Consider the following 19,313-nt stretch of genomic DNA (forward strand, 5'->3'; position numbering starts at 1 on the left):
TTAATGGTTAAGTTGAAATTTTATCTTCAAACAGACTTAAACTCAACAACTCTGCATAAATGTTTTATGTATTCATTATCATAATTAGATTTTGGAACATTTTCAGATCAATGTCTAGTTATCAGAGGATTAGAACCTTCACTTGCGAGGAACTGGTCAGAAGTTGAAACATGTGTAAAGTGCTATGCCACAAAGTTGTATTTAAGGCAAGTAATCTATTCAATATAATTTAAATTTTAAATTTAATTTCATAGTTTCTTTTGGTGTATGTTTATTAAGAACAGGAAAGCTGTGGAACACTGATCTAGCAAGGCATGTATTTTTTTTTTTTATGTTTGTTTTATTTTATTTTTTATTATTTTTTGTGCATGCAATTTGAGAATGTTTTCAATGTTTATATAACATTTAAAGAAAATTTTTTCTGATTTTATAGAACATTTTGTAATTAAAAAAACGGCATCTTGAAATAATGAAATAATACTTTTTTTGTTGTTAGCAGCCAAAGCTTCAACACAAGTTTCATGTCACATTAAACATGTTCAGAACAAGATTGTGTACAGCCTGTGGGTGAAGTGAAGGAGGACAGTCAACAGATCATGTGTGGTGCCGCAGCAGTTCAACAAAGGAACAGGTGAGGGTGTTGTGATGGAAAGTAGTGAAGATAAGATGATCAAGTTTTTTTCTTTTCCAAAGACATTGCTTCAAATGCTATAATTTATGTAATTTAGACTTAAGTTTCTTTTGATGCTTGCTTAATAAAGAATAGGCAGGCAATTGGTATATATAGATATTGAGCAGCACAGTAAGTAATAGTATAGTTTTCTTGACTTTGTATTGCATGCTAATTAAACTTGTTTTTAATATTAACATAACACTTCGTATACTTTTCTGTTATCTTAGTTTTTGGTAACTAGTTTTAAATATATGCATGTTAGAGAAGCCTCATTACCTTGATGTATTATTTATTGAGATAGGTAAACTCAGGTTTAGCCTTACTAATTTGGTAATAAAGTCAGTATTTTCAAAACAAACTCTTTCTCTTTGCAGCCATAACATTCTATCCACATTCTCATATTTTATATAACATTTTCAGTTCCAAATGCAGTTTACAACCGAGTGATTTAGAAATGGAGCATAAATACAGATTATGAGAACTATGAACTATAAAGCACAAATAATCAGAATTGTAGCAAGCTTGTACCAAATTTTTCTTAAGGCAAGTGGTCCTTTCCAATGTTACATTTAACTACTTTAATTTAATTCAGTTCTTTTCATGTATGTTAAATAAGAACCAGTTTCTTACTACAGATCTATCAAAGCAAGTATATTTTTTCTATGTATTTGTATATTTTAATTGCATTTTTTTTTTTGTTGCTTTTTTTGCATGCTAATTGAAAATGTTTAAATATTTTCCTATCAAAATCTCAAAATACATGTTTTCTGTTATCTCTTAGCCTTATGGTAATTAGTTTCAAATGTATGCATAACAATAAAACTTATTTTCTTCACTTTGACATTTAGAGAGCTAGATCGATTGGGGATTATCTCATTATGAAGTTTAGTCAAAATCTCACTTAACTAAGACTTGTATTTGTGTTTATCTGCCTGTACACATTTTATTACAACTTTCAGGTTAAGATGCTGAGTAGAGCTTAGTGCTCCTTAGATGTAGGTAATGAAAAGAACCACAAGTTATAGGGAACAGGAAAAAGCAGTGTAGCAAGCTTATCCAGAAGTTTTTTTAGTCAAGCCTATTTCATTCTTGTGGTTCTCTAACCATCAAGAATTCTGGACATACTTTCCATTCATCTGTGTATTGAGCTTAAAAGGCAAGTAGTTCATTTAAATGTTAAGGATTTACCTTTTTTTAACATAATGTATACTGAAGTGATAGGCAAATTATGAATATTGTAATGCTTATTTTTAAATGTTTCATTTGAATTCCATCTTTTGAGTTAGTGTTTGCATTGGTGAATGCATTATCAATGTTAACAATTTTCTTTTTTTTTTTTTTAAGCATTTGTGCTTTTTACTAAGCTTTTTCATCATGGGTACCCTTAGATAACATTTTGAATATTCTTTGTCCTCTTGGTCTTTAGTAATTGCTTTGAAATTATTTACATAAAAACACTCATTTGTCATTTAGCATTTAGAGTTAGGTACATATAGTCATGATTATTGTAACAAGTTAAATACAATTATATTTTCACATTTTTCAGATTAAGATGGTGAATAGATCTTATTCAAGAAATGGAGTGCCAATACAGATTATGGAAACCATCTACAAGTAGTTAATATGAAGAGCAGGACTAGGAGACTTGAAACAAGGCAACATATGTGATACCACAACCCTGCTTTTTTTTTCTGATCTACTTTCTTGTCTATTATATGTAATTATTTTCAATATATATTTTTTTAAATACTCCCCCCCCCCCCCTCTTTTTCCATGGTCAAGACAAAGTTTATTCTCAATAGAACATCCTACTTGAAGCACAATATTTCAAAACTATTAAACTACAGATATTGCCTTACAAGTGTATAGTGATTACTTTTAAGCAATTTTTTTAGATGCAATTTATTTACTTAAATGCTCAGCTATTTGATATCTGGTTGAATTCAGATAACAATTGCCTCTTAATCTGTAATTGTAAAATTATTTATTTAGCTTGCAGTGTTTTTTTAAATAGTTCAAGATGTTGAGTATTGATTCAACTTTTAGCTTGGGAGATAAATAGCCAAAGCTGTAAATAGACAGGCCAGGTAATTGAAACTAGAGGTAAACATCATGGGAAGTCCAATTATAAGGCAAGTATTTTTCCTTTATATCTTATTTAACATAATTAGTCAAACTATGTAATACTTATAGGCTTAACTATTGTTTCCATAGAAACAACTTTTTTAAAAATACCATGAGATATTGTATTTAAGAGATATTCTAGCTCAGTATATGATGTTTCCATATATCATCAGCTTAACAAGCAACATTCTCTGCTGCCAACAGTACCAATTTGTCAACCAAGCAACAAATATTCCTTGGTAATCTGCTATCAGATGGCATTTTTATGAATTAAAGCTTTCAAGGCTTAAGTAAGACTTACTTTTTTTTTCTTTGACTGCTAATTCTAAAATAATTTATCATTGCATGTTAAAAATAATAAAGAACTTTTTATACATATTTCTCTACCATTTTTCAGTGTTTTGGTCAAGTTTCAGATTTGTTTAGCATAATCCTGTACTTAGTGATGGGAACTAAACTAAATTTTTTTAGTTAAACTAAAACTAAGTTTGAACTAAAAAAAAGTAATTAAACTTTTAGTTAATCACAAATTGAAAAAATTAGTTAAACTAAACTAAGAAACTTTAGTTAAACTTTTACTAACTATTTTGACCTTTTTTAAGGACAAACAGTCAAAAATGAAAAAATATAAACAACAACCAATCTCTTTAGCAAAATGTAATAAACATTTATTTGTGCACATGAAAAAAGATTTAAATGTCTTTATGGGATAGATGTAGATCTTAATAGAATCACTAGATTAGACTAGAATGATACTATTATAGCAAGAAATTAGAAGTAATTGTCCAAGTTCTAATATAAGTTACCTTTTTAGAAGTAATGATAAAACTGCATGTTGACTCGCTAACTAACTATAGATTCTAGAATATTAATAATATCTTCTACAAACGAAATGATCAGAAATATAATCTGGATCTAGAATTAGATCTAGCTACTAGACCAAGATCAAAAAATTAATATTTTAATCTAAAAATAATTTAAGAAATACTAGTTACTACTACTACTACTACTAGATCTAATAATAGAGTCTAGTAGATATCTTAGTAACTCTAGATCTATCTAGAGATTTTAGATTATTATAATTATGATTATAACAAGATATAGGTATTTAGATCTATAATATACTATAATATAATACTAGATCTAGATCTAATAGATCTAGATAGTAGATATAAGTATAATTATAATAGAAGTAGATGTAGATCTAGTCTAGATTTAGTTAATTTAGTATTAGATCTAGTATAGTGACGGCTATTATTAGTAGGCCTATCATAGTCATTAATATTATAGATCTATCATCTTTGCATCTTAGGTCTTAGTATAGAGTATAGGCCTAATAAGTAATCTAGAATTTTCTAGATATATCTAGATCTAATCTAGACTCTAATTCTAGAATAGTGGAATCTCTAAACTAATACTACTAATAGATCTATATTATTGACTTATAATTTTAAATTTACATTTAGATCTAAGACTACTAAGAGTTAGACTCTACTTAAGACTAAGAGACTAAAATAATTAAATATAGACTATTATGACTATAGATCTAATAGTAGTAATAGACTAATACTAATAGGCTAGACGTCACTAGACTCTAACTTTAGATCTATCTAGTAAAAAGTTTTAAAATAAAAAGAGTCGACATTTCTTTTAGATCTATAGTAAAGCAAAATTCTTTGCCTGCAGCTATACAGGAACACACTGGTGTTTAATAAAAAAGCAGCAAAATGTAGATCTATAGAAGCAAGGAATTATCAGGATTTATCAAGCAGCGAAACTTGCTAGGAATATAATGAGCACGTGTATTTTTTTTTAAAAGGCGGGAATAGCGGCCATTATAGGGTAAAGGTCAAAAGGCTTTCTAGTGACCTGTGCACCCTCTAGTTTATTCTCCTCTCTATCATTCATTATATATATTCTCTGAATTACATATAGATCTATCTACATATTTATTGGTATGACCGTATGTATGTTAAAAAAGTTTGTAAACTTTGTAATTAAACTTTTTAGTTTGTAACTAAAAAAAATTAATTAAACTAGGATTTTAACTAAACTATTTTTTTTTAATTAAACTTTGGCCTTAACTAATTTTTTTTAGTTAAACTAAAAGTTAGCAACTTTTTAGTTAACTTTTGCCCATCACTACCTGTACTACATATTAATAAATGTTTGGTGTGTCTAGTTCATCTCTCTCACTTTGAAGATGGCTACACAGTGAGTACAAAGTTTTATTTTCATTCACAAAACTAATTTTACTATAGAAAAAAATAATAAAAGCTATAGGTATTTAGTTTGCTAAACAACCTTCTTGTTATAGTGATCAAGTTTATTTGATGCATAACTAAGCCTTGAACAATGCATCATCATAACTAATATAATGTTCAAAGGCATTTATTAGTTTAAAATTTAGGTCAATCAAATAAGATAATGTGATTTAAACTGTTTTCTGGGTACCAGCTATCAGCAGTGCACCCCTATGATATACAAGTCTTCATTGCCAAGTCACTCTGCCAAACAGTGTGTACACCTTTCTTGCAATGGTAGTACTTTACTGTACTTCAATCACTTCAGGAGTCTGGATATGTCAGCCCAAGGCCAAGGAGATCAAGTTTGTGTCCAAGGTTACTTAGGTAATTCTCTAAGAACAATAGGTGAGTTGAATTCTAGTGTACCAGTCAAATATCTTATAGCAAAATGAAAAAAAAATATTTTTATAACATAAAAAAAATCTATTATAAAAACACAATGTCTAGAGTTTTAGAGTACTCGTTTCAGACCATCTGATCATAGGTCAGATAGTGTTAAGCTCAACTGTTTCTATGGTCAATGGTTAACCATGGGTTGTTTGGCCAGCAAATTTTCAGATATTGCTCTAGTTTAAGGTTTATAAGATACATTTTCTTCTAAAGGGAATCAATTAGGACCAAAATGTAAACTTTTATAAAGTGGTGTACTTAATCATGCAAGAGCTGCTTCACATTTACTGTAAGAATGTTTGAATAGTGCATACATTTTCATAATAACTTACCCTCTGATTTGTAAGGTTGACAATTTATTATATATATATTTTTGTTTTTAGAAAGTATACTGTATTATATAAAAAGAGCATGCATTGTCCTATAATTCTATACCAAAATGTAACATTTTCTGATTACAAACAAAAATGTTATTGAAGTTTAATCATAACAGGGTGGAATTGAAGCATTAACAATTCTGTCAGAATGTGGAAAATAATTATGGGGGAAAATTTATAAACATGGGCAAGGGCAATTACTCTGTTTCCTTTTTTTTTTTTAATATATTATTGACATTTTTCTTTCAATTTGTAAATTTGCTTCAACATTTCAGGTTTTTTTTTTTTAAAGACAGACACTACATGTTGCTGATCTGTGGGTTAGTGGCTCAATCATTGTGCACTGATTCTCCACTGATGCCTAGATTTCCATAAGTTTATCTACAGATCAAGGTAATAAATATTTTTCTACTCTATAACCCAAGAGCTTTTTCTTTAGGATACATTGTTTTTACACTATGCGCCTAATTCTGTTGTATTTTTTAGGACCCTAGCAATAGTTTCTTAAACTTTCAGACAATCAGAGCTAGTTTAGAATGAAAGCACAAAACAAAAGCCAGATCTGTATAGTGTTTTTTTTTTCTGAAAATGTTTTTAAAGAAAAGTCCAGATATAGCAGCTTTATAAGGCCAACTTGGGAAATTAGGTATTTTTAAAACTTGTACTTATACTAAAGATATTTGAAGTATTTTTAAACTAGCTCTGTTTTTCAAGTTTTTTATTTATTTGTTTGCATTAGATTTAAATTTTTTAAATTAATTATTTGAAAAAAAGATTTAGTTGCACTATTTTATCAATACTGCATTATATGGTAATGCATTTAGATGTGATATATATCTGTTAAACAGTGAGTTTTTCTCAAATCAACTAGGGACTAAATGGTCTATTAAACATGAGGTCTAGGAAAAAGGATGAACATTTCAAGGCTGCAGGAGGAACATTAAGCTTCTCTCTCACTGTGAAAAGATTCTACCGATCTACAAATGATCAACATGTTTTATCTTAAGTTCATCTGCCATTTCTTCAAATGGAGCCATAGTCAGAATAAGGTAAGAAATATTCTTATACTTCACAGCATTTATTTTTTGTAAAGCGATGATCCTGCATTAGTTGTATGTTGTATGTGCATTGTTGCTGTATTTGTTTTGTATATAATCATGTCAGTAATTACTTCACAAACACATAACAACTTCACACACAACTTGTAAGTTCACCTGTCTAGTTAAAGAAATGTGTATTGTATTTGTTTTAGTAGTGTCTAGTTATGAAAGTAAACTGAATTTTCATTTGTTAAACTTAGTGATATACCATTTTAATTTCAGTTAAAATATGTGGATGTTCCTATTAAATTTTTCAGAAAAACTGAATTGCTCTGAAATAATTCCAACTGTATAAATGTAAATATATTTCAACAAATAATGGAATTGGATTCTTTGTCATTTGGATTAATTCAATAGTAATGTATTCTAAATATGGAATTCAAACACAAAAATGAAAAGTTGTGAATCACCATCAACTTTCACTTTGCCACTTGGAGATTGGGATGATTCAAGTTACTATTGTAGCAACTATGTGTTAATGTGCATGGTCTTTACACCCCAGTACTTAATTGGACAAAAAAAAAAGGATCTACAATTCACAGTGATATGATGTACTATTGCATAAACAAGTTGACTTGACTTCATGTAGATCTTTAACTAAATAAACTTTTTCAATTCTTCAGTGTGTGATAGTGTGACAAAAAACATTCATGGTTTCTTGTGATTATGTGCAATATAATGACATATTAAGTTGACTTGAATACTGTTTCATTTCTAAGGTGTGGAAAAATGTGCATTATATTTTCATGTTGGGAGTTAATGTGAAAACAAAAATCTACTATTCCATGTGATATGATATACAATTGCATGCAAAAAATCCTAACCCTAACACATTCAAAGAACAATCAGTATGAACGTTTCCACCAAATGAAATGTTGCCGCTCATGATGCATCTATTTATTTGGCTCCAGATATTCAACTGATGCACATTGGAAAAACAAATGTAAAAAAAAAAGATTTAATCCATTACATGTATATAATTGTGCAGGAACATTTGGGATTGTCATTTGTATCACACTCATCTCTCATTCATTGAGACTCTACACTTAATCTGGTGATCTAAATGTATTTGCAATTCCCAGTGAAATCATTCTTTGAGTGCTTAAAAAAGAAATTCATAAGGATGTATAACTGTGTTAGACATCTTCATTTATATTCCGATGGAAGGTTTGTAACAATAATTAAGTCACACTCAAGGAACATAAGAACCTGTCCATCAAAGGAAATATCGCCGCTCGTGATGCAACGCACACTAATCAACATTTGTACTTGCAGACCAACTAAATAGTTGCGGAGAAAACACATTTAATTGATGACTTTACTATGTTTAGCTTAGGACTTTTCAAAAGCGAAGACCGGACTCTTTAGCCATCTTCGTGTTCATAGGAATGATTAATGGAGGACTTTTAAAATCGAAGACTGGACTCCTTAGCCATCTTCGTGTTTATAGGAATGATTAATGGAGGAATTTTAAAAGCGAAGACTGGACTCCTTAGCCATCTTCATGTTAATAGGAATGATTAACGTAGGAATTTTAAAAGTGAAGACTGGGCTCTTTAGCCATCTTCATGTTAAAAGGATGTAGTTGAGGACTTTTTCAAAGAAGATCGGTCTCGGTGGCCATCTTTGTACTTATAGGAAAGGATATTGTATTATGTTCTAAACATGAGGATTTTTAGCTGAGGACTAGATGTATTAATAGTCATCAATTGAATTGTTGATCCAAGACAAAATAGTTGGTTATGTCTGTGTGCATTTGTAGACAACCCAGCAGTGCACATCCTTTTTCTTGTTTTGCTTTTTTCACGTGCTACAATGCCTTGGACAAAGCATCATCATAACTTGGAATGTTTAAAGGCATTATAAAAATATCATAGAAGAATGAGTTTGTGAAATAACCGGTTATTTCAGTTCAGTTGAATAATAGTTGGGACATAATTAGTTGAGTGCAAGCTTTGAGGCTGATTCAACTCACTCGACATTAGTTGAGTGCGAAGTTTGTGAGGCTGATTCAGCCCTCAAACCGGATGCTTGTAGACCACCTTCAATAGATTTAACACGACGCCATCGTAAAAATTCGTTGCAGTCAGTTTATCAAAATGAAGTTGTCGGTCGACAAGCTCAAAACAGGAGTCAGCCGAAAATGCAAGCCTGAAACTTTTTATTGGGCTCCAGCTATTCAACTGATGCACGTTTGCAAAACAAATTTAAAAAAAAAAAAAAGGATGAAAATAGAAGCCATCAGATGTATATGATTGTGCAGGAACAGTTGGGATTTGTGTCGTTTGTATCACGCTCATCTCTCATCCACTGAGACATTGTGAAGCGATGTAACCAGTGATGTTTCGAAACATCTCTATTTAATTGTGATGAGGATATCTACAAACGTTTGTGTACAAATGTGTGATAATTCGCAGATTTTTCATCTCTGCACTTAATGTGGTGATCAAAATGTATTTGCAATTCCCAGTGAAATCATTCTTTGAGTGCTTAAAAAAGAAATTCATAAGGATGTATAACTGTGTTAGACGTCTTCATTTATATTCCGATGGAAGGTTTGTAACAATAATTAAGTCACACTCAAGGAACACAAGAACCTGTCCATCAAAGGAAATATCGCCGCTCGTGATGCAACACACAATAATCAACATTTGTACTTGCAGACCAACTAAATAGTTGCGGAGAAAACACATTTAATTGATGACTTTACTATGTTTAGCTTAGGACTTTTCAAAAGCGAAGACCGGACTCTTTAGCCATCTTCGTGTTCATAGGAATGATTAATGGAGGACTTTTAAAATCGAAGACTGGACTCCTTAGCCATCTTCGTGTTTATAGGAATGATTAATGGAGGAATTTTAAAAGCGAAGACTGGACTCCTTAGCCATCTTCGTGTTCATAGGAATGATTAACGCAGGAATTTTAAAAGTGAAGACTGGGCTCTTTAGCCATCTTCATGTTAAAAGGATGTAGTTGAGGACTTTTTCAAAGAAGATCGGTCTCGGTGGCCATCTTTGTACTTATAGGAAAGGATATTGTATTATGTTCTAAACATGAGGATTTTTAGCTGAGGACTAGATGTATTAATAGTCATCAATTGAATTGTTGATCCAAGACAAAATAGTTGGTTATGTCTGTGTGCATTTGTAGACAACCCAGCAGTGCACATCCTTTTTCTTGTTTTGCTTTTTTCACGTGCTACAATGCCTTGGACAAAGCATCATCATAACTTGGAATGTTTAAAGGCATTATAAAAATATCATAGAAGAATGAGTTTGTGAAATAACCGGTTATTTCAGTTCAGTTGAATAATAGTTGGGACATAATTAGTTGAGTGCAAGCTTTGAGGCTGATTCAACTCACTCGACATTAGTTGAGTGCGAAGTTTGTGAGGCTGATTCAGCCCTCAAACCGGATGCTTGTAGACCACCTTCAATAGATTTAACACGACGCCATCGTAAAAATTCGTTGCAGTCAGTTTATCAAAATGAAGTTGTCGGTCGACAAGCTCAAAACAGGAGTCAGCCGAAAATGCAAGCCTGAAGCTTTTTATTGGGCTCCAGCTATTCAACTGATGCACGTTTGCAAAACAAATTTAAAAAAAAAAAAGGATGAAAATAGAAGCCATCAGATGTATATGATTGTGCAGGAACAGTTGGGATTTGTGTCGTTTGTATCACGCTCATCTCTCATCCACTGAGACATTGTGAAGCGATGTAACCAGTGATGTTTCGAAACATCTCTATTTAATTGTGATGAGGATATCTACAAACGTTTGTGTGCAAATGTGTGATAATTCGCAGATTTTTCATCTCTGTACTTAATGTGGTGATCAAAATGTATTTGCAATTCCCAGTGAAATCATTCTTTGAGTGCTTAAAAAAGAAATTCATAAGGATGTATAACTGTGTTAGACGTCTTCATTTATATTCCGATGGAAGGTTTGTAACAATAATTAAGTCACACTCAAGGAACATAAGAACCTGTCCATCAAAGGAAATATCGCCGCTCGTGATGCAATGCACACTAATCAACATTTGCACTTGCAATTAAGTAGTTGTGGAGAAACACATTTAATTGATAAATTTACTGTCATTAGCTTAGGACTTTTCCTTTGTGGGTGGTGAGTCCTTAATGTTTGGCTGCACACTTGGCAGGTTTTTCCTATCTGAGCTTGAGTTATTGCCATAAATGAGATAAGTGAAATTAATGTTTTAGTTTTTTTGTTACTATAAGTAACTGACATTTTTCTGGATGTAAAGACATGCTCCAATGTGATTCCCTTTTTTGTAATTCATCTAATTTTCTTTGTAAAATTTCTGTATCTTGAGTTAATTTTATTGTTTTATATATTATTCAATTGTCTGGAAACAATCTGACTTTTGTTCCTGAACTTATGCAATTTGGTAAATTATTTATGTACATTAAAAATAGTACTAAACCTAAGACTGAACCACATTTCCATCGACATGAATATTGATCATATAATTGACTTTTTTTTTTTTATAATTATAAAGTTCCATTTCATATTTTTTTTATATAATTATAAAGTTCCATTTCAGATCTTTTAATTTTTCCAGTAATCCAACCACACAAAAACTTAATCTTCTATCAGCCTTCTCATGTTGCAGTGTTAACTTTTTATGTTCCTTTGTCTTCTTCATTGCTTATCTGAATTAGCTCTTGCTACTTTAGAAGTAAAATAACTGTTTTCTCTTACTTTGTTTACAAATTCAAATTCATTCTTTAATAACATATAGCCTTCAATTAACTTTAAAAAAAATATTGTTAAAGGACTCTTTGGATTGCATCCAATTATCAATTCAAATGGAGAGTAGCCAGGAGTAGTTCTATCATCAATTCAGTAGTTATCATAGCCTTTGTAAGTGACCTCTAGCGTTCTCACTCTGAAGCTGCATGCAACCATGTGCTCTCTTCTGTGTCTTATAAATAGAGAGACTTCTTTTGGTCTGACAGTTATGCTGGGCAGGGCATGTATTCCATATGGGTGATGAACGTATGCCAAAAGCAGTCTTTTTTGGTGAGGTGAGGTTATCCATGGGCAGTCAATAAACGCTATTGGACATGATATCTTGTTGTTTTGCCAGCATAATTTTCTTACTGTTACCCATCATATTTTCTTAGTTTTACCTGTCATATTTTCTTAGTTTTACCTGTCATATTTCCTTAGTTTTACATGTCATATTATCTTAGTTATACCAGTTATATTTTCTTAGTTATACCTGTCATAGTATCTTGTTTTAACATGTTTATCATTAGTGACTGTGGTATATTTCACTAGTACACCATTAACATATGCTGGAAAAAATTCTAGTTTTACTTCAATATTATATACTGTAAGTTGGAACTTCATTTGTATTAACATTATTGCTTTGTTACCTATTCTGATTTCCAATTCCTTATCTATTTCTTGGTACATTATATTTTTGGAGAATTAGATTCTTGTCTTTAATGTTGATAATAAATTTCTCTTTGGTGATCTAGATTTCAATAATATTGCTTTTAACAGGATGCATTTCTTTCTTTGTTCTCTCTATTAATGAGTTAATAACACTCAAAGTCTTGCCTCTTAGTTTACATATGAATATATTAGAACAAGTATCTTCATTGTAATTGCAAGTTTTACAGATAGTCTGAAAATAACTTCAGTATTTCATCAGTTTCTTTAAGGTCCCTCATTTTTTGCCTATAAATATTCTCTTTATGCTCACGCTTGGTAGTTTCTGTTTTGTCTCCCTTGTTTTGAATTGCAGCTTTTATTTTTCAGTTTTTTTTTTTTTTAATTTCTGATTCTTTGTCTGGTTTTGCTTCCTTTTATTTTCTTTCAGCATCTAGTTGCATTTCTCTCTTCTCTTTGTGCTTTGTAAATATTCTCTATATGTTCACGCTTGGTAGTTTCTGTTTTGTCTCCCTTGTTTGGAATTGCAGCTTTTATTTTTCAGTTGTTTTTTTTTTTTTTAAATTTCTGATTCTTTGTCTGGTTTTGCTTCCTTTTAATTTCTTTCAGCATCTAGTTGCATTTCTCTCTTCTCTTTGTGCTTTGTAAATATTCTCTATATGTTCACGCTTGGTAGTTTCTGTTTTGTCTCCCTTGTTTGGAATTGCAGCTTTTATTTTTCAGTTGTTTTTTTTTTTAAATTTCTGATTCTTTGTCTGGTTTTGCTTCCTTTTAATTTCTTTCAGCATCTAGTTGCATTTCTCTCTTCTCTTTGTGCTCTCGCCAACTCTTTAAAATATCAACTTGATTTTCTTTCCTTTCCATTTATGTCAAAACATCTTTCTTTTCTTCATCTTTAAGACCAAACAATTCAGCAACTTTCTTTACTTCAGTATATCCATCCATGTATCTATTAATACTTATCAAATGTACCAATGCATTCTGTACTTTTTTTATAGATAATAATGATATCTAATATCTTTTATAGTTTACAATCACTGACAATATTATCAAGCCAATACTATTGTGATTAACATAACACACTAAATTGTCAACAATCTAATAATCAATGTCATAATCAATTATTATGTCTTTACAATATATTATTTTGTCATATAGAAAGAGAAAACAAAATTAATAAAATATTATAATGTAAAAAAAAAATGTAACGAAGTTTATACCAAAATGTTACAATTATATAAATGATGATATGATGATGACTCAGTGCACTGAAAACTTTGATTAAATTGAGGATTCAAGCAACACATTGACCTCACTCTCTTACCCTAAAGCACATCCTGTTCCAAAAGCAAGATTTGGTCAATATATAAAAACAAACAAGCACAGCAGGAAAAAAAGACAGAAAATTTTCAAGAAATACTATATATACTTACAAATATAAATAAAAATGACTTAAAGACCCCAAGAAATTGTGCACAATATTAATACAATGTAAACATTAAAATAAACAATAGTCTAAACACAAAAATCTACTAGTGTTAAATCTGCGACCTCTAAAACCTTATGTTCTGATCATATATATATATTTTTTTACACATTGAAAAAAGACAAAATTTAACATGGACACAATATCAGTAATACCAAATTTTGACAAGAACAATACTGTCAACTGCTTTCTAAATATAGAACATAAAAATTAAAAATGAAAATCAAAATTATCAGTAATATATTTCAATACTGATTATCTTCCTGTAATGTCATTGAATACTAGCACTGATATAGCTCATCACTTTGAAGAGTGCTTCTTAATCTTTTCCCTGTCCAACTTCAATAGAATGTATATATAAATATATATATACTTTTACTGCACAAAATTACTGACTATTACTTGAGATGTATAATATACATCAGCACAAAATTACTGCCTGTGTCCAAATTTACAATTACTGTCCAACTTCAATACAATTATATATACTTGTACTGCACAAAATTACTATTATTTGATGAGATATATAATATACACAAATGTACTGTCTGCCTGTGTCAAAATTTACAATTACAGTTCAACTTCAATGCAATATATATATTTGTACTGCACAAAATTACTGACTATTACTTGATGTGATATATAATATACATAGGCATAAAAATATTGTCTGCCTGTGTCAAAATTTACAATCACTGTCCAACTTCAATATACTATTTACTAATTAATTGTTGGTGCACCTGAAGTGTCTGGTCGATTTTTGGGGCACCTTTTTCATCCTTCAACTGTCTAAGAGTGTTTACATACTATTTACTAATGAGATATATAATATACACAAACTTACTGTCTATGGTGTCAAAATTTACAATTACTGTTCAACTTCAATGCAATATATATACTTGTACTGCACAAAATTACTGACTATTACTTGATGTGATATATAATATACATAGGCATAAAAATATTGTCTGCCTGTGTCAAAATTTACAATCACTGTCCAACTTCAATATACTATTTACTAATTAATTGTTGGTGCACCTGAAGTGTCTGGTCGATTTTTGGGGCACCTTTTTCATCCTTCAACTGTCTACGAGTGTTTACATACTATTTACTAATGAGATATATAATATACACAAATTTACTGTCTGCCTGTGTCAAAATTTACAATTACAGTTCAACTTCAATGCAATATATATACTTGTACTGCACAAAATTACTGACTATTACTTGATGAGATATATAATATACATTGGCATAAAAATATTGTCTGCCTGTGTCAAAATTTACAATCACTGTCCAACTTCAATATACTATTTACTAATTAATTGTTGGTGCACCTGAAGTGTCTGGTCGATTTTTGGGGCACCTTTTTCATCCTTCAACTGTCTAAGAGTGTTTACATACTATTTACTAATGAGATATATAATATACACAAACTTACTGTCTATGGTGTCAAAATTTACAATTACTGTTCAACTTCAATGCAATATATATACTTGTACTGCACAAAATTACTGACTATTACTTGATGTGATATATAATATACATAGGCATAAAAATATTGTCTGCCTGTGTCAAAATTTACAATCACTGTCCAACTTCAATATACTATTTACTAATTAATTGTTGGTGCACCTGAAGTGTCTGGTCGATTTTTGGGGCACCTTTTTCATCCTTCAACTGTCTACGAGTGTTTACATACTATTTACTAATGAGATATATAATATACACAAATTTACTGTCTGCCTGTGTCAAAATTTACAATTACAGTTCAACTTCAATGCAATATATATACTTGTACTGCACAAAATTACTGACTATTACTTGATGTGATATATAATATACATAGGCATAAAAATATTGTCTGCCTGTGTCAAAATTTACAATCACTGTCCAACTTCAATATACTATTTACTAATTAATTGTTGGTGCACCTGAAGTGTCTGGTCGATTTTTGGGGCACCTTTTTCATCCTTCAACTGTCTACGAGTGTTTACATACTATTTACTAATGAGATATATAATATACACAAATTTACTGTCTGCCTGTGTCAAAATTTACAATTACAGTTCAACTTCAATGCTATATACTTGTACTGCACAAAATTACTGACTATTACTTGATGAGATATATAATATACATTGGCATAAAAATATTGTCTGCCTGTGTCAAAATTTACAATCACTGTCCAACTTCAATATACTATTTACTAATTAATTGTTGGTGCACCTGAAGTGTCTGGTCGATTTTTGGGGCACCTTTTTCATCCTTCAACTGTCTACGAGTGTTTACATACTATTTACTAATGAGATATAAAATATACACAAATTTACTGTCTATGGTGTCAAAATTTACAATTACTGTTCAACTTCAATGCAATATATATACTTGTACTGCACAAAATTACTGACTATTACTTGATGAGATATATAATATACATTTGCATAAAAATATTGTCTGCCGGTGTCAAAATTTATAATCACTGTCCAACTTCAATATACTATTTACTAATTAATTGTTGGTGCACCTGAAGTGTCTGGTCGATTTTTGGGGCACCTTTTTCATCCTTCAACTGTCTACGAGTGTTTACATACTATTTACTAATGAGATATATAATATACACAAATTTACTGTCTGCCTGTGTCAAAATTTACAATTACAGTTCAACTTCAATGCTATATACTTGTACTGCACAAAATTACTGACTATTACTTGATGAGATATATAATATACATTGGCATAAAAATATTGTCTGCCGGTGTCAAAATTTACAATCACTGTCCAACTTCAATATACTATTTACTAATTAATTGTTGGTGCACCTGAAGTGTCTGGTCGATTTTTGGGGCACCTTTTTCATCCTTCAACTGTCTACGAGTGTTTACATACTATTTACTAATGAGATATAAAATATACACAAATTTACTGTCTATGGTGTCAAAATTTACAATTACTGTTCAACTTCAATGCAATATATATACTTGTACTGCACAAAATTACTGACTATTACTTGATGAGATATATAATATACATTTGCATAAAAATATTGTCTGCCGGTGTCAAAATTTATAATCACTGTCCAACTTCAATATACTATTTACTAATTAATTGTTGGTGCACCTGAAGTGTCTGGTCGATTTTTGGGGCACCTTTTTCATCCTTCAACTGTCTAAGAGTGTTTACATACTATTTACTAATGAGATATATAATATACACAAACTTACTGTCTATGGTGTCAAAATTTACAATTACAGTTCAACTTCAATGCAATATATATACTTGTACTGCACAAAATTACTGACTATTACTTGATGAGATATATAATATACATAGGCATAAAAATATTGTCTGCCTGTGTCAAAATTTACACTGTCCAACTTCAATATACTATTTACTAATTAATTGTTGGTGCACCTGAAGTGTCTGGTCGATTTTTGGGGCACCTTTTTCATCCTTCAACTGTCTAAGAGTGTTTACATACTATTTACTAATGAGATATATAATATACACAAATTTACTGTCTGCCTGTGTCAAAATTTACAATTACAGTTCAACTTCAATGCAATATATATACTTGTACTGCATAAAATTACTGACTATTACTTGATGAGATATGTAATATACATTGGCATAAAAATATTGTCTGCATGTGTCAAAATTTACAATCACTGTCCAACTTCAATATACTATTTACTTATTAATTGTTGGTGCACCTGAAGTGTCTAGTCGATTTTTGGGGCACCTTTTTCATCCTTCAACTGTCTACGAGTGTTTGATTTGTGATAGGGCAAAGCAATTGTGAATATATAATATTAAAAATAGATTTTTATTAATTTATGTAAATGTTTACTATTTTCACCATCTGAGCTGTGAATGAATCTTGTTTTTAATGACCCAACTGTATAAAACTTAGCTCTTGAGCTATGAAGGGGGAATAACCCTTGAGAGATTATGGGCATGACATAGCCTTAATTGTGCTGATGTGCCAAAAACAAAAAATATCAATACCTTCCAACTGTTGGGCACCTATATGGTCATCAATTGTTGGAATACTTCATCCCTCATACCAACTGCTGGGCACCTCAAGTGTGTCCTGTCAGCTATTGGGGCACCACAAGTGTCCTAACAACTGTCTGGGCACCTCAAATATCCTTTTAACTGTTGAGGCACCTTAGGTATCGTATCTATTGTTGAAGCACTTCAAATGTCCTATCATTTGTTGGGGCATCTCATTTATCCTAACAACTGTTGGGCACTTCAATAATCTTATTTTTGGGCACTCCAAGTGTTCTATCAATTGTTTGGGCACTCCAAGTGTCCTATCAATTGTTAGGCACCTCATCGATCATACCAACTGTTGTCCACCTCAAGTTTGTCCAATCAGCTGTTGGGGCACCACAAGTGTTTCAACACTTTTTAGGCACCTCAAATGTCCTTATAACTGATGGGGCACCTCAATATCCTATCAATTGGTAGGGCACCTTAAGTATCCTATCAATTGGTAGAGCACCTCTAGTGTCCTATCAATTTGTAGGGCACCTCTTGTCCTATTGTTTGGTAGGGCACTTCAAGTATCCTATCAGTTGGTAAGGCACCTCTTTTTTCCTACCAACTGTTAGATAACCACAAGTCTCCTATTAACTGTTGGGGTACCTAAAGTATCCTATCATGGGGCATCTCATTCATCCTAACAACTCAATGGTCTTATTGTTGGGGCACTCTAAGTGTCCTATCAATTGTTGGGCACCTCATCCATCATACCAACTGTTGTTCACCTCATGTTTGTCCTATCAGTTGTTGGGGCACCACAAGTGTCCTAACAACTGCTTGTCCTTTTAACTTATGTGGCACCTCATGTGTCCTATTAACTGTTGGGGCACATCAAGTATTCATTCAACTCTCTCTATATATATTATATTATATTATGTTAGTTTTGATTACCATTATAAATAAATAAATAAATAAATATGATTATGGTTATTATATATTATATATAATCTGCAGTGTTTTTACAAATGTGTAGTCCTGCTTATTACTCCCAGAACCACTTTTTTTTTTTCAGTTTCATTAGCAACATATGAATTTATATATTTGAAATGTTTAATCACACTTCTTTTTACTGAAGTTTAATTTTTTGTTAACAGATATCAAGCTACAAAATAAAATTCCAATTTTTTAGGTTTTCGCCTATATCTGCAATTTATATCTATATATTAAGTTTTGTTACCTTGAACTCTTTCAAGTTTTTGTTACACAACTTTATATTTCAGATTCTTTTTGTTCTTCCTTAGGTTCAAATGTATCAGTTGTTTTTGTTGACAGATATCAAGGTACAGAAATAAGAATCTAATTTAGTGTTTTTTAAAGCTTGATTAGTCATAATATTTGCACTATTATTTCCAATATGTGCCAGAGTGTCTGCTAAATGTAACTAGTAT

General features: G+C 30.8%; 1 protein-coding gene across 1 annotated transcript in view; it reads left to right on the forward strand.

The window, feature by feature from the left end:
- Positions 1–2,220: 2,220 nt before the first annotated feature.
- Positions 2,221–19,313, forward strand: part of LOC106055099 (uncharacterized) — a 124,360-nt gene continuing 107,267 nt past the window's right edge. The window contains exons 1-7 of the mRNA XM_056032443.1: positions 2,221–2,390; positions 2,673–3,087; positions 3,195–5,011; positions 5,255–5,448; positions 6,146–6,263; positions 6,742–6,919; positions 19,167–19,205. The gene's annotated coding sequence lies outside the window, so the exon portion shown is untranslated. The remainder of the gene's footprint in view (positions 2,391–2,672; positions 3,088–3,194; positions 5,012–5,254; positions 5,449–6,145; positions 6,264–6,741; positions 6,920–19,166; positions 19,206–19,313) is intronic.

The sequence above is a fragment of the Biomphalaria glabrata genome, chromosome 6 (genome assembly GCF_947242115.1).
Source record: "Biomphalaria glabrata chromosome 6, xgBioGlab47.1, whole genome shotgun sequence".
NCBI lineage: Eukaryota > Metazoa > Mollusca > Gastropoda > Planorbidae > Biomphalaria > Biomphalaria glabrata.